The sequence below is a fragment of the Pristis pectinata genome, chromosome 17, assembly GCF_009764475.1.
Source record: "Pristis pectinata isolate sPriPec2 chromosome 17, sPriPec2.1.pri, whole genome shotgun sequence".
Taxonomy (NCBI): Eukaryota; Metazoa; Chordata; class Chondrichthyes; order Rhinopristiformes; family Pristidae; genus Pristis; species Pristis pectinata.
Window position 1 is genome coordinate 16403629 of NC_067421.1, and position 25788 is coordinate 16429416.

At 38.6% G+C, this 25788-nt stretch overlaps 1 protein-coding gene across 2 annotated transcripts in view; it reads left to right on the top strand.

Moving 5' to 3' along the window:
• taok3a (TAO kinase 3a) overlaps window positions 1–25788 on the top strand; it is a 104215-nt gene that overhangs the window by 6894 nt on the left and 71533 nt on the right. The window lies entirely within an intron of this gene.

The following is a 25788-nucleotide window of genomic DNA, read 5'->3' on the forward strand; positions in this document are numbered from 1 at the left end:
GATAATGTACACGTTAAGTAGTTATGCTGAGTTGAGCTTGTGTTTGTATTGAAGTCGTTTGTGTTGAAATTGTTGCATTGTTGAGGCTTATACTCATGAGATAAAAATGAATTGTTTGTTTCTTAGAGACTTGTTTTTAACTTTTTTTAACCAAGTGAGCATTAAGCAGATACCGGCATTCAAGTCTGCCCAGTCTCTCTCTATGCTGAATTTCTGACTTTTTTTAAACTATTATTTTAACCTTCTAATGTTTCTCTGCACTGACTTGCTTAATGGATGCCAGACTATAGTAAAATTATGCTATTCCTTTATAACTTTTGATAATTGGCATATTTTAGTTGATTTGCAGTGCTTGGCACTAAACATGAATAGTTCTAGATGTACACACTGCTGTCTTATTTTTGTTTCTTTGGCACACATTTATATTTTGTGCTCTTAATCTTTATCTGTTTTTGACATTGTCCTTTGTGTCTAGTTGTTGGTAGGCTTTTTGAAAAGCCTAAATGTAAGCAAGTGCAAGGAAGATGAAGCAAATCAAAAGGGCATTTTGAAAGACAAGAATTGTCAATTAAATCCAGAGGGCAAAGAATGCAAATGGAAAAGAGGAGAACGTGCAAAAAGGAGGGAAAGTAGTGGAAAAGAGAGGAGAAATTGTGTAGTTTTACTTCTTTATACAGAATTCGTGCATGGAGGTAATTCCAACGTTAAGGCAATCATACTAGACAATGAAATGGGGAAGAAATGTGCAATGTCATACAGGCTTGTTTTCTTTTTGGAGAACTGTATTTTAGAAATTACTTTCTTACTTGTGGATATATACAGTTAAAATGCTGAAATATTCTTGAAAATTTAAAAATGTGAATTTAAGATATCTTTATTAGTCACATGTATCTCAAAACATACAGTGAAATGCATCTTTGCATAGTGTTTTCTGGGGGCACCCGCGAGTGTCCTTTTGAGATTCTTGAATCCATATTTCAGAAAATCAGTATTGTTAGGTTTATTACTTTAATGAGGGAAAACATAGCAATTTCTTTCTGTTGCCAGCAGACTTGTGTTCTGTGTAGTGCGTAAATTGTTTATTGTTGTACTGATCCGAAACTTGATTATCCATAAAATGCCATTCCCATTTTTTTGGTTTGTGTTTTGGTAAAATAGTTGAATTCAAATAATCAAGGTATGTCACAGATTTCAATTTTAAAAAAAATTCAGCTTGTCAACAAAACCTGTTTACATCAGAGGGGATGGTATTTTGATTAATTATAATTGAATTGCAACTTCGTAATATTTGGTAATTTTGCATTCTATAAATGTTACCTTTTGAGCAAAAGTTCATCTTGATGATTATATCCAGTTATGCACCTTAAATTTGTACGTACTGAGCCAAAACTTTTGTATTTTGATATGTGTTGGAATGTTGCATGTCAGATGAACTTTTTTTATTAATGGAGAAGATGACAAAAAGTGGCAAAGAAACACTGATTGATTGGAGTCCTTTGAAAGGAGATGAAATTTTTCATTTTTCTGGAGCATTGGTCAGACTCCATCTGAATATTGCATCAAATGACATACAGGTTTGGATATAGCATGGTTTCAATAGAATATTAGGGCTTGGTGGGTTAAATTGAGGAAGGTGGTATAAACTTGCAATGTATTTCCCAAAGTATAAGAGAGATCTATCTGGTTGGCATGTTAATACAGGAGACGGAGCAATGTTTAGTGTGGAAATCCAAGAGCATGGGGACATCTTGAAATATAGACCATTTATGATCGAAATCAGGAGGCACTTTTTCATACTACTGCAGAAATTTCAAATTCATTTACCACTTTCCAAGCCCTTAAAGGCCATAGATGCCGGGATAATTGGGAGCTTTAAAAATAGGTTTTCTTTGTAAAGGGTATCCAAGATATGAAGCATTTGTAGGAAAATAGTGCTAAGGTGCAGAGGAACCAGAATAACATGGGCTATTCTAGTTCCTATGTTCCAAAATACCCAGCCTAGAAAATTAGGTAGGTCTGATTTTTGAAATCTCTTGGCTGGACCAATATCCAGATGATATCATTTCTTCATTTCGTATAAATGTGAAATTAAGAGTTTGCGCAAATTTTAATTGGCAAATAACTTCAAACGGTTAACTAGTATTTTGTCGATCTCTTTTTTTTCAAATAATCGGTCTCGTCTTTTTAATATTGTAATTTTCTTGTCGAGTTGCATACTAGTGGTTTACATGATTTTACTGGGACACTAAAAGAGAAAGTCAAGTATTTTATGAATTTCAACCAAAGGTTATGATGGAATTCAGAAGTCCATCACCCATAAGGATATGACAAAAGAAAAAAGATTCTGTTGGAGGCCATGTGGCTGTCAAACTGGATCTTTCATTCAGTAAGACCAAGGTTTATCTGATCTTGGTTGAAGCTCCGCTCCTGCGTCTTCCTATAGTTGATGGTTCTCCTAGACATTAAAAGCCCCTTTATCTTGACTTTGAAGTGATCCTCTGGAGAATTCTGAAGATTTGTGACCTCTGAGAGAAGAAATTCCTCATCACTTGTCTTAAATTAGTGACCTGTTCTGAAACTATGGCCACAAGATGTAGATTTGTCCAAGAGTGGACGTATTCTCTCAACACCAATCTGAGGTGAAATTTCTTCTTGCAGAGGGTGGTGAATTTCTGGAATTGTCTGTCCCGGCAGGTGGTGGAGGCTGGATCATTAGAAGTATTTAAAGTGGCGGTAGATAAAAATTTGATAGATCAAAGAATGGAGTATTGAGAAATGGCACCGAACAGGAGTTGAGACCAACATAGATCAGCCATAAGTGTATTAAACAGCAGGGCAGGCTTGAAGGACTTGATGGCCTACTCTTATTTTCTTGTGTTTGTGTTTTTGTGTGCTAATTGACAAACAGTAAGGATGCCAGTACCAGGTTGCATTGAACCAATGGGCTAATTAAGAGTTTCTGTTGTTTTCTGTTCTGATGACAGATCTTTGACCCGAAAGGTGAACTGTATTTCTTTCCACAGATGTTGTCTGAGCTGCTGAATGTTTCCAGCATTTTTATTTCAGTTTTCTAACATTGCATTTTTTTCCTATTCAATTACGTAACAGCTTCTTCCCCTCTGCCATCAGATTTCTGAATGGTCCATGAACACTAACTTGTTATTCCTTTTTGTTTTGCACTATTTATTTATTTTTGTAATTTTATGTCTTTGCACTGTAATGCTGTTGCAAACAACACATTTCACGTAACTTAGTCAGTGATAATAAATCTGATTCTGATTCAATTGCTGCTCATCAAAAGGTTGTGCCATAAGCGTATCTTGTTGAGGCATGACTTTGGAAAAACATTTTAAGGCATGAAGTTGTATAGCAAGGCCATGCAAATGAAGCTCTTTGAACTAGCATCTTAACTGGTTACCACTGAGCAGTTTTTGTTTGTGTTTAACCACCAAATACTAAATGCCACATTCCTATTGAGCATGGTCGATATTAATCTTGTCCAAAAAACATTTGTCCACTGAGAGTAAATCTTTAATGGTGTGATTTGATTGTCTTAATTAAGGCCAGTCTCTCAGTCACTCAAAAAAAAACTTTTCAATCTGTGGGCCCATTCCTTTAGATTTTAGAAATTTACTGTTTTTGCTTCTAACCATTTTCTTCTTTTAATTGTGCCATTCTACACTGGACTTCTGCTTTTCTCAAAAAAAAAATGGTTTGACATTGAACTTAGTATCATAATTTAAAACTTCCTGGTTTAGACTGGAGTGCTTCAATCTGATAACAAATTCCGGTTTCTTGCAGGTTCTAACATGTCCCGATCCACTATAAATGATACTACATTGAGAAGGCTTTCCCTTCCCTCACCAAGAATAAATGAGTCTGCACATGCAAGACTGTTTTGATTATTTCTCATGTTTCAATATCATAAGTGGCAAAGGGACTATTTCAAAATCCATGTAGCCCTATCCCCCAACACTAAATATCAGCTACATTTCCTATAACTGCCTAAAATTATTTCAATGTCTTTTTAGAAAGAAATATGACTGCAATGTAGATTGTTACTTGGTGTCAAGGAAGCAGCTGCAATTATGTTATGACGCATTTCTCATCCCACTGATGCCAAATGTATACTTCTCTTCTGACACTAAGTTAAAATATATCCCACTTAACCAACACACTGCAGGTGTGAAAACTTTGTATAAATTTTAGATTTCTATTGTAGTTCCTGAAAAAAAAACAAAATTGGTATTAAATTTCTTGAAAGTTAATTTGCAATATTATACCAGTTTAGAAATATGTAACAAGTTTTGTAAAAATAAAATATTGTATTGTTTATCTTTGATTTTGAATTTAACAAGTTAAAATTTTGTTAGTACTATTTGATGTTTTTGCACCCAGTTTGATGAGGGCTGAAATCCTGCCTTGGTGTGATTTAGGAAGGAAATGCTAAATTTGGTCCAGATAAGAAAGTTGCATCCCCTGCCCTGCAAAACTGACCATTCTTGCTCACCCATACAAAGAAAATAAATCCATACAAAGAAAATAAATTTAGAGAGTAAAAACAGACTTGAACCATATTTTTCAATTATTTCTTTGTTAGTTTGCTTGGCATTATAGCATAGACACAGAAGCTCTTCTAATATTCCACTGGATGGTATTTCAGGATTGTAGCAAGCTCTTTGTGTTTTCATGCATGTTTTACTAGATTTGATTGTTCTTGAGTTCAGAGTCACTTGACATCACTTATTAGTGGAAAATGCAGTGTTGTCAAGTTGACAGCTGAATAAGCATATTTGTTACAAACTCTGTATCAATAAATGCATCACTTTTTAACTAAGAAAAATTAGTTGACTGTAGTTTAGCTTTAAGCCTTCCAGTTGTGAATAGTTGACAAAACTTTAGTTTGCAGAATTCTTTTGCCACACCAAGTGATTTTTTTTTGTGCTATTGCACCCAATTCCACTGTCAGTGAACAAACTTCATCCTGCATGTGCATATGTTCTAATAAGAAATAGAAGCAGGATGGGTTGAGGCTCAGAGCCTCAGGGTATGGGGTAGATCATTTAGAACCAGGATCAGGAGAAATTTCTTCACTCAGAGCAGAGAATTTGTGGAATTCTCCACCACAGGAGGCAGTGGAGGCAAAGTCATTAAATGTGTTCAAAAAGATGTCAGAAGGTTCAAGAAAGATGGGGAGAGGTTGGAACATGGTTCTTGAGGTGAATATTGAGCTATGGTCATGTAGATAGGTAAAGCAGAAGGGCCTATTTTCTATGTGTCTTGAAGGAGGACTTTCAGCCTGTATGCCTTGCATTGGTTGAGCCTTTACCTCATCACCACTTTACTTCATTAACCTCATATACCTCAATATCCAAAATTCTCAACTTCTGCCCTGAATTTGTTCACCAATGTCCTTCGCAGCCCTTTTGGGTACCTCTTCTTGGGCCGTCTCTCAGAATTGATGATGACTTGCTGCTTTATTAAATTAGATTTTGAGGTCGATGTGGGACTGAAGACTATGCTACAGGTGGAGCAGGAGCTACTTGAACAGGGTGGGTGTTTCATTTAGGAGATGTTGTGTTCCTGTGTGCTTCAGTGAACAGGCTTAAGGTTCTCAGTGCCATCCTGAATTCTCCTGTTCTATTTTGAGCAGTAATGGGCTATGGGGCAAGTTTTGAGAATACCCTTGAATCTTTTCCACTGTCCACATGATAATTTTTGGAATAGAGTGTCTGAATATGGTGTTATGTATGTGAACATTGTGGCCTGCCTCAGTGCTGGGGATATTAGTCTGGGAGAGGGTGCTGATGTTGGTTTGGCTGTTCCGTAAGTGAATTTGGAGAATTTTGTGGAAGTGCTTTCCAGTGCTTTGAGGTGCCTGCTGTAAGTAGTCCATGTTTCAGTAGCATACAAAAGGGCCAGAATCGCTGCTGCCTCCTAGATCTTTAGTTCTGTGCTGTTGCAATCTTTTCCAAAGGCTGTTCCGACACCCTGAAGGTGATGCTGAATTATAGGATTTTGACCCTGTGGATAAAGAAATTTCTTCTCTTTTCAGCTTTAAATGCTAATCCCTTGTTTTGAGACTGACCCCTTATTCTGGACACTCTAGACAGTAAAACTGGTCCTGAACTACCCCTCTTGAGCTCTGAAAGATTTTTTATATTTGAATGAGATTGCCTCCCATTCTCTTTCACTGAAATTATAGAGAGCATAGGCCCAATCTGCTTCAAAGCTCCTCATAAGCCAACACTACCCTAATTGAGTTTACCTGTGAATCTTTGCACTCTTTCACATGGCAATCTTTATGTAAGCAATCCAAATCCAAACCTGTATACAGATCTCTCCAGTGCCCTGATAATTGATCTAAGATACAAGGGATCCCTGAGTTATGTATAAGTTTCATTCTTGAGAATTGTCTGTAAACTGAATTTTCTGTGAGTTGAAAATGAACAATTTCCCCCAAAATCATAATGTGAAGTCTTCTGCCTTGACAGCCCTTGGGGACTGATTTTCAAAGGGTAGACTAGTGAAGGTCAGTGTTGGTGATAAGACATGTTACCAGCAAGTGAACTGTGACAAATGTCTATCTGGATGCAGTTCGGGTGGGGTAAGAGTGGGAGAGACCCGATCTGCCAATTGGAGCAAAAACTATCTGCAGTTTAATAAAAGTGTGCGCAAAGGAGAGGTGGCTCGGGGTTTGTAACATTTGATCTTATCTGAACAAGGGTTTGGAGAAGGCATTGGCTTTTTCTTTGGGTGATCTCTGCATTGCTTCCTGGCGAAGAGATTCGAGCACTTTATCTGAGAGCAGAGTCTGGTAGAGTCTGTGTAAAAGTTGGACATTCATAAGTCGGGTCTTTCATAACCTGGGGACCCCTGTATCTTCTCAAATCCTTTTACTATAAAGGTCAATATCATTATTTGCCTTTCAAATTGCCCGCTGTATTTGGATGTTAACATTCAGTGAGGTATTTACAAGGATACCCAGGTCTCTCTGAACACCACAAGCTTTCAATCTTACAATTTAAAAAAAATCTGTTTTTTTATCTTTCCACCATTGTGGATGATCTCTCATTTCTTCACATTATATTACAGCTGCATGGCCCAGACCATTGCCTTAGCCTTCTCTAATCTGTAAGAACTTTCATAGAGTCAACAGCATTTTGCAAGATAACCAGTTTTATCCATTCTATTGCCACCTCATTCTTTTAAGGAAAAGTCTTGTGGAATTAGTTGCTTTCGTTCTCATTAATTTTTTCACTTTTGTTACCAATGCTAATTTCTTTCAGCTCCTCATTCACTCTAGATCTGTTCTCCACTATTTTTGGGATACTTCCCTCTGTCGTCTGTGAAAATGGATGAAAGATGCTTGTTGGAAAATATCAAACAGAAGTGATTGCATTGAATTTGGGACTACCTGGGAAGCAGATGTATTTTCCATAACTATATGGTAAATAAGAGTTTATGTTGAAGATTTTACTTGGATTTACTTTCATGTTTGTTATGTTGATCAAAGATGTTATTCCATTTCAGTTTATCCAAAATATCAATTTATTTCCTTGACATTGAAACCTGTAAAGAATATATGCTGAATATATGCTACAACCTACACCTGTGACACCAGAATTGATTGATTTCAAGGAAATTCAGTAGCACTTATTACCCGGCTAATGTGCTCTTTCAGTCGTCAAAGATGTACTTGTTTTGCATCTGTATATATTAGTGAGTTGCAGTTAAACTCTCTTTAAATACTAAATGTTATAATTGAATTGGAACCAGCTAATTACTGTAGTTCACTTAACAATAGTTTTATAATAACTAAATTATCAGGCTCCCATTTAAAATGAACCAGTTGGGCAGCACAGTGGCACAGCTATTAGAGCCTCTGCCTCACAGCCCCAGAGACACTGATTCCATCATGACCTTGACTGTCACCTGTGTAGACTTTGTGCATTCTCCCAGTGACCATGCGAGTTTCCCTGAGTGCTCCAGTTTTGTTCCATGTGTGTGAGTTTCTAGGTTATTGGACCACTGTAAATTGCCCTTAGAGTATAGGTGAGTGGTAGAATGTGGGGATAAAAAATGGGATTAATGTAAAATTAGTGTTTATAGGTAGTTGATGGTCAGTAGAGATTTGATGGGCTGAAGGGCCTGGTTCTGTGTTGTATCTCTGTAGGACTTTATAATTCTTAAAGCTGTCTCTCTTAACCTCTTTTCACCCTTGCGTCCCAAGACGCTGAAGGAACTCTTTGCTGCCTTTGTCATGAAGATGGGTTTGTTGCATCTGCTGTTTGTTTTTTCATTTCTGATTCTTGGGTCATCTTTCTCTCCCAATCCTTCATGCACTTTTTTTGCTTCTGACTGCTATGCCCTGGTTCACTTCACACTACTGAATTATTTTTGCCCCCTTTCACTCTCTCTCTCACTTGCACCACATGAGCCAATCTCGGAGGATGTTTGGTCCCAGTTCCCTAGGGTGCAATGTGCCTGGCCTGTACAGACCCTGCCACCTCCAGAACTGGTCAAAATGCCCCAAGAATCTCAAGTCTTACCCCAGCTATGCATTCATTTGCATAATCTTACTATAATTTGGAGATTCTGAGGTGTTATTTCTCAAACTTTTTCCTTACTCATCCTTCTGTCATTGGTACTGACATGTACCATGAGTTTGGGGTCATGCTGTTAGTCCTGTAGAAGTCACCACACTCCTTTACCCAAGCACCAGGGAATCAACATACCACATGGATCTCTCGTTGAGTGATTACCGATATGCCTGTCTGCACCTCCCACACACCCCCTATTATGGAATCCCCTGTGACTACTGCATCTTGGCACTTTGCCCTTCCTGAGTGCAGTCCTTTGGCCCATGCTGCCATGTTCCCAATGTATTCCAATGTCTTGCCCCCTCCACCTGTCTCAAATGCTGAACATTGGTTTGACAGTGGCATGGACCCTGAAGATTCCTGTTCTTCCCACTCTTTTCAGGTGACCACTCACTTGATATCATATTGATATTCCCTGGCTGCAGAGTGGAATGGTGCAGGAAAAACTCAGTCTCTCTGATACTTTGCATTGACTACAGATGCCCCTTAAGTTTGGTCAGTATTGGGTGCTACATATGATATCTTTGAGCAGATATATTATCCTAAAGTTCCTACTTTGTGTAAGAATTGCATGCAGTCGGCTCAATGGCCAGCCTATCTTCAAAGAAGCCTTTTATTTCTTCAGTATTCCCTTTCTGGATGCACTTTTTATGAATTTGCCTGAATATTCTTAATTTTTTTTAAAGTAGAAATTTAAACTACTGGTTAAAATATTGTTAAATATTTATTAATTTAACCCTGGATTTCATCTTAAATTTTAAGCAGCTACTTTCCCTCTTCTCCCAATTATTGTTGTTTACTCTTACTGATACCATACTCTCTGGAAACTGCATTCTGTGTTACACAGACTCAACACGTGAACATCAATAACTTTCACCTTCGTAATGTTCATTATATTACAAAGAAACACATCATATTAATGGATATAGAATTGTGAATGGAGATAATGAGAGAAGTAGTTCTAGCTGATAGCAAAGTTGCTTGTGTTTAAGATGCAATTTTCCTATTGTGAATTCAATTTACAAGCACTTTTGTTGGCTTGTGCTGATGAAACGTACTTTATATAATTGTGTTCAAATGGAGGGAGAAGGCATTGTTGAATAATTTTACAGCTTCATACAATGGATTAGCTTTAAAATGCAGTGACCTAGAGAGACAATTTATTTGGCTATTTAAAGACATTTTCCATTTATCAGTTTGGCATATATTGCATAAGCATTTTTGCACAGTAATATTAAATTAGGCAAGGTAATTATTATCCCACTCCTCAAATCCCAGTTGTCTGACTTGAATATATTGCAACATATTTCTTTTTTTAAAAAAACACTTCAGCATTTAGTTTTGGTCTTTACCTGTCCCTAGAGCAATAATGTTCCCAATCATATTCTACATTCTCTTGAACTGTGATTTCAATGTGATCAAAACTTTCAGAGCTACAAGTAGCTTCAAGCTATTAAACTTTGAATTAACTCTCCTTTCTTTGAGCAATTTAATGGGTTTGCAACATCAGTAAAATTTACCACAAAATTTACATTAAGTGAGAATTTGTCTACATATTCTGTTGCCCAACAATAACAAGCTGTAGCTAAATAGCAGAATCTAACAATGGAAAACCATGAAAGCACCCCACTTCCACCTCTCTTTCAAATAAGGACAAAGTGTATAATGGGGTTGATTTAGATTTGCATAGTCTGACCCATTTATTTATCACTCTATCATAAAAGTTGTACTTGTGCTCAAAGTTTGCACTCTGCAGCATCATAGCATGGTGCTTTGCACTGACCTTTTTTAAAAACAGCTTCCCACAAAGATCAAGCAATCTTTGGGGCAATAACTTTTTCCAGTGTTGTGTCTGTCTGGCATCAGTTCAACTCTATCCTTGGCACCTTCCTACCCACCCCTTTGTAGTTGAGGTATCACGGATGAATTTTGAGTTAATTATTTGAAAAAAAATTAAAACCAAGAAACAAGAACGTGTACATGATTAAGTTCAAAGCTGAAACAACACAAACGTTGCGATGTTTCTAAACAAAAAAAAAACCCTTGTATTGGAAAACGTACAGTGGCATGCAAAAGCTTGGGCACCCCTGGTCAAAATTTCTGTTACTGTGAATAGTTAAGTGAGTAGAAGATGAACTGATCTCCAAAAGTCATAAAATTAAAGATGAAACATTCTTTTCAACATCTTAGCAAGATTAGTGTATTATTTTTGTTTTGTACAATTTTAGAGTGAAAAAAGGAAAGGAGCACTATGCAAAAGTTTGGGCACCCCAAGAGATTTGAGCTCTCAGATAACTTTTACCAAGGTCTCAGACCTTCATTAGCTTGTTAGGGCTATGGCTTGTTCACAGTTATCGTTAGGAAAGGCCAGATGATGCAAATTTCAAAGCTTTATAAATACCCTGACTCCTCAAACTTTGTCCCAACAATCAGCAGCCATGGGCTCCTCTAAGTAGCTGCCTAGCACTCTGAAAATTAAAATAAATGATGCCCATAAAGCAGGAGAAGGCTATAAGAAGATAGCAAAGCGTTTTCAGGTAGCCGTTTCCTCAGTTAGTAATGCAATTAAGAAATGGCAGTTAACAAGAACGGTGGAGGTCAAGTTGAGATCGGGAAGACCAAGAAAACTTTCCAAGAGAACTGCTCGTAGGATTGCTAGAAAGGCAAATCAAAACCCCTGTTTGACTGCAAAAGACCTTCAGGAAGATTTAGCAGACTCTGGGGTGGTGGTGCACTGTTCTATTGTGCAGCGACACTTGCACAAATGTGACCTTCATGGAAGAGTCATCAGAAGAAAACCTTTCCTGCATCCTCACCACAAAATTCAGCGTCAGAAGTTTGCAAACGAACATCTAAACAAGCCTGATGCATTTTGGAAACAAGTCCTATGGACGGATGAGGTTAAAATAGAACAAAGATATGTTTGGAGAAAAAAGAGTGCAGAATTTCATGAAAAGAACATCTCTCCAACTGTTAAGCACGGGGGTGGATCGATCATGTTTTGAGCTTGTGTTGCAGCCAGTGGCACGGGGAACATTTCACTGGTAGAGGGAATAATGAATTCAATTAAATACCAGCAAATTCTGGAAGCAAACATCACACTGTCTGTTTAAAAAAAAAAGCTGAAGATGAAAAGAGGATGGCTTCTACAACAGGATAACGATCCTAAACACACCTCAAAATCCACAATGGACTACCTCAAGAGGCACAAGCTGAAGGTTTTGCCATGGCCCTCAGTCCCCTGACCTAAACGTCATCCAAAATCTGTGGATAGACCTCAAAAGAGCAGTGCATGCAAGACGGTCCAAGAATCTCACGGAACTAGAAGCCTTTTGCAAGGAAGGATGGGTGAAAATCCCCCAAACAAGACTTGAAAGACTCTTCGCTGGCTACAGAAAGCATTTACAAGCTGTGATACTTGCCAAAGGGGGTGTTACTAAGTACTGACCATGCAGAGTGCCCAAACCTTTGCTTCGGGCCCTTTTCCTTTTTTGTTATTTTGAAACTGTAAAAGATGGAAATAAAAAAGTAATCTTGCTCAAAATATTAAAGAAATGTGTCATCTTTAACTTTATGCCTTTTGGAAATCAGGTCATCTTTTACTCGCTTAGCTATTCACAGTAACAGAAATTTTGACTGGGGTGCCCAAACTTTTGCATGCCACTATATGTAAGGAAATACACACAAACTTTGTTTTAAGAATAAGAGCTGGTATTTATAGAGAGGAGATAAGCACTGAAGTGAAGCAGAATTGTAATCGACAGCAAATCAAGCTATAGTAATAAATGATTGGAAGCGGTGAACACCTTTTTAAGTACTCAGATGAAAAATTAACTGCTGGAAAAGAAAGACGAGGCTAGCAGTTCGTGGAGTCGCACAGCACAGAAATGGGCCCTTCAGTCCACCACGTTAATGTGGACCATCAAGTACTTGTACTAATATGGTCTGTAGATTTCTGTAGCTTGGTGACTCAAGTGCTCATCTAGATAGTCCATAAATGTTGTGAGAGTACCTGCCATCGCCATCCACCCAGCATGTTCCAGATTTCAAACACCCTTCCAGCGAAAATGTTATTGTTCGGAACCCCTCTCAACCTCCTACCCTTTATCCTAAACCTATGCCCTCTAGTTTTGGACATCTCTGTACTATGGGGAAGTTTCTGACTATCTACCCTATCTATGCCCCTTTATAATTTTGTATATCTCTATCACGTCCCCTGTTAGCTCCAGGAAGAACAAACCAAGCCATCCTGTTTCTCGTATCTGAAATGCTTCATCCTGGCCAACATCATGGTGAATCTCCTGTACAATCACATTCTTCCCACAGCGTTGTGACCAGAACTGCACACAATACTCTAACTATAGCCTGATCAATATTTTTCAAAGCTGTACCATAACTTCCATGTTCTGCTTTATCCCCTAATGAATGCAAGTCTCCTGTATGCCTGCTTCAGCTCTTTATGCACCTGTGCTGTCACCTTCGGGGATCCTTGGACTTCTACACCATCATTTCCTCAGTACTCCCGAGGGCCTGCCTGTTCATTGTGCACGTCCTCCCAAAGTGCAGCTCCTCGCTTTTAACTAGTAAATTCCATCTGCTGTTGATCTGCTTTTCCTCCCAATGGATCAATATCATCCTTCAGCTTAAGACTAACCTTGCTATCAACAACACCATTGTGTTATCTGCAAACCTACAAATCATACCTTGTGCATTTCATATCCAAATTGTTAAAGTTTATAACAAACAACAGGGATCCCAGTACCAATCCCTGTGGTACACCAATTGTCACAGTATTCTAATCACAAAGCAACCCTCCACCATTTCCCTATGCTTCCTCTTACGAAGCTAGTTTTGAATCCAGTTCGTCAACTCTCATGTGGGAACTTGTCAAAGGCCTTGCTGAAATCCTTGTAGAATACAATTGCAATAAAACAGACAACAACAGATTAAAGCAAGGACAATTGGCATTTGCCACCAAAACCAGATGAAAGCATGTAACAGAGTGCATTGCCATTCATGGCTGTGAAATGTGGACTCTCAAAAGGTGAGAGTGAACAAGTTTGCAAGCATTTCAAATGCAATACTGCAAGGTCCTGAAGATCTTGCATCCCGAAAAATGAAATGCAGACTGCAGAAAATTAACTCTAGAGCTGGGAAACAAACCTTTAATACCCTAGTAAACAAGAAACTGCAAGGTATAACCATGGTGGGTTGGCTCTGGACCTGTTTGAGGTCCAGAGCTGTGCATGAGAAGCTAATGGAGGCATCAGGAAACACATCCAGATGATATATGTAGTTTAATATTTGAAATTCACAGTAGAAGTTACTTTAAAAACCAAAAAAAACTAGATGTTACAAATATAAGATAAAGTGCTTCAATGACTCAGCAGCTCAAGCAGCATCTGTGATTCTAGAAGCAGTTAATGCTTTGCATCCTGATCTTTCATTGGAGCTGGGAAAAGTTGTCTGTTCTGATGACAGCAATTTCCTTGCCTATATTTTTAACCATGTTTGAAGCTATGAAGGCATGGTGAGAATAAAGGGCATGACTGCAATGGAGTCAGGACCAAGAGATGGATTAAAATGCTGCAACCAGAAAGGGGATTGTGAGAGTTGTTGAAAATCAATAAAAAAAATTGCAGATGCTGGAAATCTGAAATTTAAAAAAAACAAAAAAATGCTGGAAAAACGCAGCAGGTTAGGCTGCATCTGTAGAAAGAGAAAGTTTCCTTTTTAGTTGCAGCTGATCTGCTTACAGGAGATACAGAACTCTGCAGTTGCTGGAAATCTGAAATAGAAGAGAAGGCTGGAAATAACCAGCAATCTGGCAGTATCGGTAGAGAGAGAAAATGGAGTTAACTTGACTACAGCTTTATAATCTTTCATCAGAAGTGCTTAATTATGGTGTAAAATAGAAAAGTTGGTTAAATGAAATCGTTGAATTCAATATTGAGTCCTGGTGGTTATAATGTGCCCAGGTGGCAGATCAGATGCTTGCATGAGGCATCATTGGAAAAGTGCAACAGGCAAAAGACAGAGGTCAGAGTTGGATAGAGAATTAAAGTGATGGGCAAGTGAAAGTAGAGGTATTCCACAAAGTGGTCAGTCAATCTGTGTTTGATTTCAACAATGTAGATTAGGCCACAATGCAGTGCGCTAAATTGGAAGAAGTGAACCACACCTAGAAGGAGTGTTTGCATTCCTGCATGGTGGGGGAAGAAGAGGTGAACGGGTAGATATTGCCTCTCTTGGATTTGCATGGCAACATGTCTTGAAAAGGAGAGGGTATTGCTGGAGATGGAAGAGTCAACCAGGAATTTGTGGAATGAGCGATCCCTTCAGAATGATGAAAGGGGAAGGGTAGATGCATCTGGAGCTTGAAATGTTAAATGTGGAAGCTGGTGAAGAGGAAAGTTAGACAAGGGAATCTTGTTTGAGATTGCTGTTAATTATTATGGTGGGTTAAGGAAAAAAGACATCTTGGAAATATAGATGGGGAATTGTCATGAGAACGATATAATGGCACTGGAGAAATGGGAAATGGAGTCCTTGGAGGAAGTTGGGTGGCAGGAGGTGTAGTTAAAATATTTATGGGATTTTGTGGGCTTGTAATGGATATTGATTACTAACCTATCCCCTGAGATTGATATAGTGAAGTCCAGGAAAAAGTGGGTCAAAGATGGACTGTGTGAAGGTGTGGAAATCTGCATCAGAAATGAAACTCCTATATTCTGAATTCCTGTATGAGAGCAGGAAGCAGCACCAATGCAGTCATTCTTTAAGTGGATAAAGAGGTGAGGGAGGTATCTTGAGTTGGGCAGAAACAAAGACTCTTCTACATTTCATGTGCAGAGGCAGACATGGTTTGTAATACAACTTTGATTTAGAGGTGGTGAATGGAGTTGAAGGAGAGGCTTTTTTTCAGAGAAATGATTGTGAATATTTGTTTTGCATTATTGCTGCAAAATCCAAACCTTAGTTTTCAAGCTCTCTCCTCCTAAAATTTTGAGATATGCAGTGTATTGTCATCCTATTGCTATTCCTAGTAACCAGTAATTAAACAAAAACTAAGCTGAGCATTTCAGTAACATCAGTCATTTTTATCCCATGGTTTGGAGCAGGATCATACAAGGGTTCCTCATATGGACAAAACATTGATTATATTTAGTCCTGTAAATCTGGTATTTTTCCTGCTGATTTTGCTTATCCTTGGTTATCTGGTGATCATTATTCATATGAAGCTTAAAGTTAATTGTGGTGTGCAAGGTCTTAAGTTGAACTTCTTAAAAAAAATGATTGAGTTGTGGACAAGATTGCTGGAAGATAGTATTAACCACAAAATAATAGTAATAATTTGCAGAAGTTGGTAGGTGTATGTGTTTCGGTGGTTGGGGGGGCAGGGTGCTAATGATGTTGTGTTATGGCTGTTGTAGAGAATCAGTTGCTATTCTTCCTCTGCCATCATTCTTCAGTGAGTGAGCATGGTGGCTTTAGGCATGGACTTATTATTTTGCTCCCTTTTGCATTCAGGCTGGGGCAGTTGCAGCCACAATACTTAACCCAATCCAGTCCCAGAAGCCAGACCCACCAACCTGCCAATGGCTGAATTGGGAGAGTTGTCCCAGAGTTCAATTAAGTAACAGCCTGATGTAGTTGTCCCACAGAATCGTTGCTTACAGATAGCTTGCCAGACTTGCATGTAATACTTCCTGGGTATGTCCTGTCCCTCTGGCATCAGAGACCTACCAAAGAGGGCATCATTGTCATATACAGGCAGGTGGGAGTAGCTATGAGAGTCCTTTTAACTTGAGAACTGATTGCAGTCTCATGTCAGAAGGACAAACTTGGACAAGGAAACCACCTTCTGATTACCAACAACCTATTCTCTTTCAGCTGATGTTGTAAAACATTTGGAAGAAACACTGGAAAGTAGTTAAGGCAAGGAATGTACCCTGGGTGGTGTCTTCAATATCCATCATCAAGAGTGGTACCATCATCGACCAAAATGACTGACTCCTGAAAAACAGAGCTGACAGATTGGATCTGTGGCAGAGAGTGAATGAACCAACAAAAGGAATAAAACTAATTGGCTTTGTTCCCACAAACCTACCTGTGGTAGATACATCCATCCCTACTATCTTGGTTTAAAGTGACCACCATGTGATCCTTGACTCACAAGTCCCAACTTCAGAGGACAGCCTCCATGGGCCCTCTGCTATCTTGACTCTAATCCTTTCGCCCTGCCTCCTTGAAGGCACCATTCCTTCTCAGTTTCTTCGTCTCTGCATTTGTTCCAGTGATAAGGTCTATTGCTCAGAACTCAGATGGAGTTCTCTTTATAGTTTGTCTTTTACCTACTTGTCTACTCTCACCCCTTTCTTCTCCAGAACAGAAAAAAGATGAGAGTTCCCTGAATACTCGCCTTCCACTTCACTAAGCTTCGCATTCTTTGTATTATCCTTTGCAATTTCTGCCAGCTCCAAATATGATTCCACCACAGGTCACATTTTCTCCCCCCCCCCCCCCCCCCTTCTGCCTTTTTCAGGGACCACTCACTTGGTGAGTCCCCATCCCATGGCACCTTCCCAAACAAGGGGAGTAGATGCAACACTTGTCCATTCACCTTTTGTCTTCCCACCATCCAGAGACCTAAGCAATCATTCTGAGCGAAGCAGCAATTTGCTTGCACTTCTTGCAATCTCGTCTACTGCATTTGGTGTTCAGTGTTCTTCTGTCTTGGAGAAACCAAACTTAGATTGGGTAATTGCTTTGTGAAGCACCTGAACTCGGTCAGTGGGGGTGATCCTGAGCTCTCTGTTGCATACCACTTTAATTCTCAATCCCTCTCCTAATCTGATTTTGTGGTCTGCAGCCTCCTCTAATGCCATTGTGAGACCCAACATAAAGTTCTAGGCACTTCGTAACCTTTTGGAGTAAACATTGAATTTTTCAACTTAAAGTGAACTCTCTCATCATTTCTCATTATCACGTGTCCCTTTCTCATCCCATTGATTTAATGTGCCTTACTAATGTTCAGTACTCGTGCTCCTTGTCACCTGAAGTGCCTTAACCTATCTCCGGAAGTTTTCTGTCTTTTAACTCCTCTTTCCTCCTCTTGCTCATGCTTTCTTCCCTTCCCATCCCCAACAAGTTCTGATTTTCCGAGGAAGGATCCCTGATCTTCTGAAACATAACTGGTTTCTCTTTTGAAGGATGCTGTATAACTAGCTGAGTTCTTGTAGCATTTGTCTTTATTTTTTCTTAATCCAATATCTTCTTTTCCCTCTATTGCTTTTTTTGTAATTAACTTGATTCCAGGAGCTTCATTTCCTCTCCATCATATGCTCTGTTTCTTTCACAATCTTTAATTTCCTTGGTTTAGGTGATGGACCCTCAACACAGCAGTCCCAATGTGATATCAATGCTATGCTGTAATCAATTTGCACCTCCAGTAATTTACAGTGCAGAAATAATACATTCTGAAGGCTGAGGTAATAAATGCAGTGCTCTTAAAGAGGCTGAAGTTAAGAACTCAGCATTTTTAAATAGCTTTTACAGTAATTATTAACAGAACTAATATAATTTCAAGATTGGAAAAAAGGAATAAATTATACAGTTCAAGATGTACTATGGTCATTAGAAGTCACAAAACCTGCAGTGTTTAGATCTTTTCACTCCTGTCATAACAAATAACTTGCTTCATGTGCCTCCTTCTTCCTCTATTCTGCATGGTCAAATTTTGAGTAGTGTTTAGTGTATTAGGCATTACTATGCTTATTGAGCATCTCAGTGCTAGACATCTTGGAGACTTGATGGCAAATGATTGTAATTGTGTAGAAATTGGGCTAGGCCACACCTGGATTCAGGACAGTGAACAGTTTTAGGCTCCTTACTGAAGGAAGGATGTATTTACCTTCAAAGTGGATGCAGGAAAAGTTAATTACATCTATTCCCTAGTTGAAAGACCAGGCTTATGAGAAGAAACTGAATAGACGGTGGTGAAGAAGAGGCATTAAGTATAGAAGTTGGGATGTCATATTACAATTGTACAAATCGTTGGTTAGGCTGCACTTGGAGTATTGTGTGCAGTTCTGGTCATTATAGGAAGGGTGTGATTAAGCTCAAAAGGGTGCAGAAAAATTTCACAGGAATGTTGCTTGGGCTTGCGGGCTTGAGATGTAAGGAGAGATTGGATAGGCTGGGACCGTTACCTGGGAGTAAGGAGCCTGAAATTGGTCGTCCTTCTTCATCTCATGTAAACCCCTCCTAACTTTGTACATCTTGGTTAAATTGCCTCCAACCTCCCCTGTTTCGAAGAAAACACCCCTACTCAGTCACATAACTAATGATTCCAGCCCTGACAACATCCTTATTGCAGGTGGGGTGGTGGGGGGAGGAATGGTGGAATTGAGTACAGGGTTATTTGTATATTATCTGCTGGAAATGTGCATGCAAGGAGGAAAAAAGTGACTGGAATGACATGGATATGAATGATATTAAGTAATAAACTTAAGCTGGGCAGATGGCTATACAATAACAGTTGTATAAAAAGAAGGGCTAGAAATTCATTGGGCTCCTTCCACAAATCTAGAGATTACTGAAGTATTTTACAGTCAACAAGAACTTCTGTAGCCAATCCATGTGCAGCATGCTCTTGTGTAGTATCTGACGGTGGTTTCTAAGGTCTTTCTGCTGAACCCCCACTTCAGAGCAGTTCTTCATGCCCACTCCCTATCTGTTTTGTTAATCTCATCAGAGATGCTTCTCTTCCCCACCTTCATCCAACAAACCCTTAATATTTTAGCTTTTTTCTCCAGTTTGAAAACCAATGGTGTAGAAGGAGTTCAGAAGGGTGAGTTGCTACTAAAATTCAGAAGATTCATTAAATGATAAACCAGGAAGTCCTACTTGAGGAAAGGTTTATGGGGAAAAAACACTACTAAGGTAGTTTGAAAGTGGACGTTTGAAAGAATGAACATACATGGGTTTTACTTGTGATGTAAACCTTTACTGTAGAAAAATCTTTATGTCTAAGGTATTGTAACTTTGATCATGCATTTTTGGGGGCTCCAAAGAGAAACCAAACTTGCACTCTGTGTACTGTTGGATTAATTACTGTGCTACATATGAATAAAGTCTGAATAAAGGAGGCCGTCCAAAGGAGATTGACCAGGGTAATTCCTGGGATGAGAGGGTTTTCCTACCAAGGGAGGCACAACAGTTGGGTTTATATTCCTTGGCATTTAGAAGATAGAGGTGACCTTACTCAAACATGCAAGGTCCTAAGGAGACTTGAGTGTAGATGTTAAGATGTTTCTTGAAATGGAAGAGTCACGAACAAAGGGACATAGCTACAAAATAAGAGGCTGGTCATTTAAAACTGAGGTGCATGGAAATGTCTTTTAAGGGCAGTGAATCTCTGGAATTCTCTATCGCTGAGGGTGGTGGAGCTAGATCATTAAATATTTTTAGGGTGGAGATAGTTAAATATTTGAAAGATTAAGGAATTGAGGGTTATGGGTAACTGGCACAGAATAGTAGTTAAGACCAGTGTAGATCAGCTATGACCATACTGAATGGTGGGGCAGGTTTACGGGACTGAGTAGTCTATTTTCTTGTGTTCTTTTTTTGTTCCACATGCTACTCCATTAAATGCTCAGTTGAACCTTCCACAGAAGGTGAGAAAGTTCACCATGTAACAGGAACTGTATAGAACATGGCTACCTCATTTAAGTTTTCAATTTCCATTGTGCAACAAAAGGAAGGTTCTTGGTGAGGTACATTTTCACTGTGCACAAGAAAGAATCAGTATGCCTCTGATGTTAATTTCAGTGCAATATTGGTGAAGGTCTGGTTCTACTCATTTTTCACCCAACTAAGGAAAGGCCAACAAAGAAAATGCATTGAGGGTGATCTTGCCGGTAGAAAAAATGTACAAATTAAGACCAAGCTATAAAGTTCTTCGAAATCTTTTAATTTTTTGAACTGCGCCTCTTTGAATCATCAACAATAGGAATAATTGAATGAAATAATTTCTACCTGGTTTGAACTCTACAATACCATGAATGCTAAAAATCAGTATCGTGGCATTCTTAACTGTTCTAAGATCCAATACACGTGGTAAAACAAAAGTTTGACTTGTGTAACTCCTTTTAGCAACCTCCTACTCGGAGTCTGAAGTTTTACTAGAGCAACTCGTCAGTAACATCTAATTGGATTTGCACAATTAAAGCTTGTTACAATATCCTTTAATGTTTCATTTAATATTTCTAATAGTAATTGTTTTAAAAATAATGCATTTTATTGTAGTTTTTAAAAGCATACAGCAGATCTGTTATTTAAGAATCGATGGTTAGGCCACTGAAAATAAGGTTGCATTTTCACTTTCATTTCCAGTGCAGTATCTTGATACTGCATGCTGGAGGATGGTTGCTATACTACCTTGGAAAAAAAACTGAAGGAAATGAACATCCATTTAAATGGTCTTATTCTCAAAATAAGTGGAAAATAATGTTAAGAAATTGTTAATCAAAACATTGTTGCGGCACTTTGTCATGAAATTTCATATGAGCTTTTGATTATCCTTTTAAAATATTTTCTGAACTTCTCAAGTACATGTTGAAAATGAGCTTATTAGTAGGATTTGATAATGCATCTGTCAGGCAGATGAAATTTTATTTCAGAGTTAGATTAAATGTCTTATTTCTGTTTTATTGGTCTTCATAAGTCAGGTTTTAAAGGAGTTTTTTTTTCAGGCTGTGGCTTTCTTGGAAAGGTAGAAGCCAGATTAGGAAAGTGGTTCTGAAAATGAAGTTATTCTTCATGAGCTTTGTTGTTCATGCTAAACAGCATATTGGATTGTTTTTCTCATCTGCCATATGTTTGATATTCCAATGAGCGAAGTTAGCTCTGAAAGTACTTGAAATGTCAGCTTCAAAGACCCAATTCTAGGCACACAGTGCCAACAGTTCCTCCCACTGCATTTCTAAAGGTTGTTTATGCCAATGCATATTCAACGTGCATTTATGAGCACATATGGGCAATTCCCTAGGTTGGGTATAGTGATTAATTTAATTCTACCGCCTTCAGTCTTTGTAACAAGGATAATCAGAAAGGCAGACAATTAGAAAATTTCAAGCTGAAGTGTATACTCCGTGGATGGTTTTGCATGCTGTTTCTGTTGCAAGTAGAAGGTGACACATTTCACTTTGAATGTTTTAAATCAAAAGTATTATGTGCTTGATACTGAACTACAGTAGTGTAAAATATCCATATTCAACTTTGCAAAAATCTGCCTTAATCTTGTTTTTCAACCTGTCATTCTAGCACAAACAGGTCTGATCATTTTAATATGATTGCTTTAGTGACATTGAATTATTGAGAGTTATTAAGACAAGTCATTTTTATAAAGTGAAGATTGGGGAAAGACTAGCTGCAATTGATATCAATCTACTTGTTAACCACTAATTTAATTTGAGATATAAATTGGATGCCTCATTGACCAGAGGAGTGATTATGATCTTTCTGGCAGTAAGGTATTGTCACTGAGAAGTACTGTTACTGTTGAGATTCCATAGCTGTTATTCACCTACTTGGGCTGAACAGCTAATTTAAATTATTTTTGTAAAGCTGACGTTACTCCATCTATTCTTCAATTACTTCAACAGTTCTTTCTGTTTACTTTATCTAAACTGGTTGTAATCTTCTTCACTTTTGTCAAATCTCCTCCAAACCTTCCTTGTTCTAGCAGAGTCCCAGATTTTATTCTGTCAAATGTAAGTGATATCCCTTGTTCTGGGACTCCATTTGAGTAAATTTTTCTGCATCCTTTCTCAAACCTTCACATATCCTGAATATGAATTGGATGCACTGCAGATTGGCCAAATAAGCATTTCATAAAGATTCAGTATAACCACACTACTTTTGAACTTGGCCTCTTTTCATGAAGTTTTCACGAACAGCTGGCTCAACACATCCTGCCACTTTGAAGATTTGTTCACATGTACACCTATGCTCTTCTAACCTTGTACATCCTTTAAAGTTTTCCCATTTTGTCTATATTGTCACTACTCTGCCAAAATATATTACTTCACTGTTCTCTGTATTAAATTTCGTCTGTTTAGCTGCCTGTTCTGCTGGCCTATGTACTTTTACAGTGCACATCTACCTTGCTCACTCTTGAGATTTGAGATTTATAAACTTTGAAATTTTATGCTGCACACCAGATCATTAATGTATATCAAAAAAGTAACAGTCCTGGTGCTCATCACTGTGAAACACCATTGTTTGCTCTGTGATAAGGTTGTCATAATGTCCATTCTCCAGCTTTCTGGTACCTGCCTGTACTCAGAGATTGGCAGATTATGGCAAGCCCTTCTGCATTCTCCACCCCAACTTCTGTCAACCATCTCAGATGAATCCTGTCTGACCTGGTGACTGACTTTAACCATAGCTAGTATTTCTAATACTACTTGTGAATTTTCTTCTCATCTATTTTCTCCGCCTCTTCATCTGTCAAAGTATTTGCTTCATTTTCTTTGGTGAAGATCAATACAGAAGTCAAAAAAAAAAAGTTGCTGATTAATCAAAACTCCATTAATCTGAAGTAGTTTTAAGATGGCATCAGATCTTTAAAATAAAACCTATTAAAATTGGAAACCACTAATAAGTTGTGTATTTGCAACTTCATGCTGCTGCAAAATGACACAGTCTGGGAGTAGGTTAATTTTAGTAAATGTAGTTAGCATCTGCTATCCTCCATGTGTGTCTTCTTGATGCAGATTGCTCTAATGTTAATGTGAACATTGTAGTTTAGCTTTTAATGGGTGTACTTCATATCACTATAACTTCTGATTATTGAGGTCTAGCCATTAGTTGCTTCATGTAGCTGTTTTTATGTATCGGACCCATGTAAGCATCCCATTTGCCACCTTCTCCACCTTATCTACTTGTGCTGTCACCTTTGGGGATCTTTGAACTTGTACGCCAAGGTCCCTTAGTTTCTCAAAACTCTCCAGGACCTTGATATTCATGGTGCATCTTACCTTTATTTGATACCCCAAAATACATCATCTCACAGTTCACAGGAGTAAGTTCCATCAACCATTGTTCTGCCCAACTTAATAGCTGATCAATATCATTCTGTAGTCTAAGACTACCTTCCTCACTATCAACACACCACCAATTTTTGTGTCATTTGCAAACTAAGTCATCATACCTCCAATGTTAACATCTAATGCAGATAACAAACAGCAGGGGTCCCAGCACTGATCCCTGTGGTACACCGCTGGTCTCAAGCTTCCAATCACAAAAGCAGCTCTCCGCCATCACCTGCTATCTCCTTTTACTAAATCAATTTTGGATCCAATTTGCAAACTTACCCTGGATTCCATGAGCTCTAACCTTTTGGACCAGCCACCTTTATGGGACATTGTCAGAGGCCTTACTGAAGTCTATGTAAATCACATCAATTACACTGCTGTCATCAAAATAATCAGTTACCTCTTCAAAAAAAAGTTAAATTATTCAGACAGGATCTCCCACCATAAATCCATGCCATCTTTGATCTATTCTTGTTTAAAATGTAGATTAATCCTGCCCTTAGATTTTATCCCCCCCAATAAGTTCCCTATCATTGACATTAGAGTAACTAGCCTATAATTACCTGGTTTATTCCTGCTTCCCTTGTTGTCTTCCAGAACTCTGGCACTGCACCTGTGGTCAGCACGGATCTAAATATCTCCATCAGGGCCCTAGCAATCTCTCCCCTTAATAGCAGCCTGAAATGGATCTCATCTTTATCTTACTAAGACACTGAATACCCACGGTTTAATCTTAACATGCTGGGAATTCACCATCCTGACTGAAAGCTCCAACTACATTGTCTTTCTCTCTAGTGAATAGCGATGAAAAGTATTTATTTAAGATCTTGCCCATGTCCTCTGGCTCCACACACCAGTTGTCCCTTTGAACCTTAATGGGCCCCACTCATTCCCTGGTTACTCTTTTGCTGTTAACATACTTATAAAATGACTTTAGGATTTTCCTTAATCTTATCTGCCAGTGAATATTTTGTGGCCCTATTTACCCTCCTAATTTTGTTTTAAGCAGCTGCCTACACTCCTGAAGGGCTGTATACCTACCCTGTGCTTTGTTTTTTTTTGTTTATCACATCCTCTATCCCTTGACATCCAGGGGTTCCTTGGAGTAGCCATCTTTATCCTTCAGCCTTATGAGAATATGTCAGCCCTGAACTCTTGCTATTTCACTTTTTAATAAAGCTCCTATTTCCTGAATATACATGGACCTGCATTTGCTTTGGCATTACACAAATAAGGAACAAAAGCCAACTTTTTGTGTAACACTGATTAGGCAACAGCTGGTGCATGGTGAATTTTTGGTGTTATATTTTAGGGACGTTAAGGCTTTGGAAATGGTGCAGAAGAGATTTATTAAGATTGTGCTGGGAAGAGAGGCTTCAGTAATTTGGAGATTAAAGAAGCCAGTTTTTCAATTTAAAATGTACAAGATTGTGTCATTATTTGATTAGCCTGTTTGAAATCGAGTAAATAAGGGGAGCCTCCTTCTGATGGCAGAAAGATTGGTTATCAGGGGACATTGATTTAAAGTGTTTAGTAAAAGCATAAGGGAATCTTTAAGTTGTGATTGGAAGTGCCTGCATGAATGTTAGAAGCAGATTCATTCATAATGTTCAAATCTGTTGGATAAATACAAAAAAAGGAAAAGAATTACAAGGCTATGATTCTATACCTGATTACACAGATAGTATAGAAATAAAGGACTGCAGATGTTGCAATCTAGATGAAAAACACTATGATGCTGGAGGAACTCGGCAGGCCAGGCAGCATCCGTGGAGAAAAGCAGGCGGTCAACGTTTTGGGTCGGGACCCTTCTTCAGGACTGAAGATAGGAAAAGGGGAAACCCAGTACATAGGAGGGAAAAGCAGAGCAGTGATAGGTGGACAAAAGCAGGGAGGCGGGTTGGGCACAGGGTAGTGATAGGTAGACACAGGTAAGAGATAGTGATGGGCAGGTGTGGGGGAAGAGAGGAGAGTGGATTTATCCACCCACCCCACCACCATGCTTCTTCTCCTCTTCCCTTTCCTAGCCTCTTTTTTTCTCTACCACTCTTTCCTCTTTCTCCTTGCCTTTGACCCATCCCCCA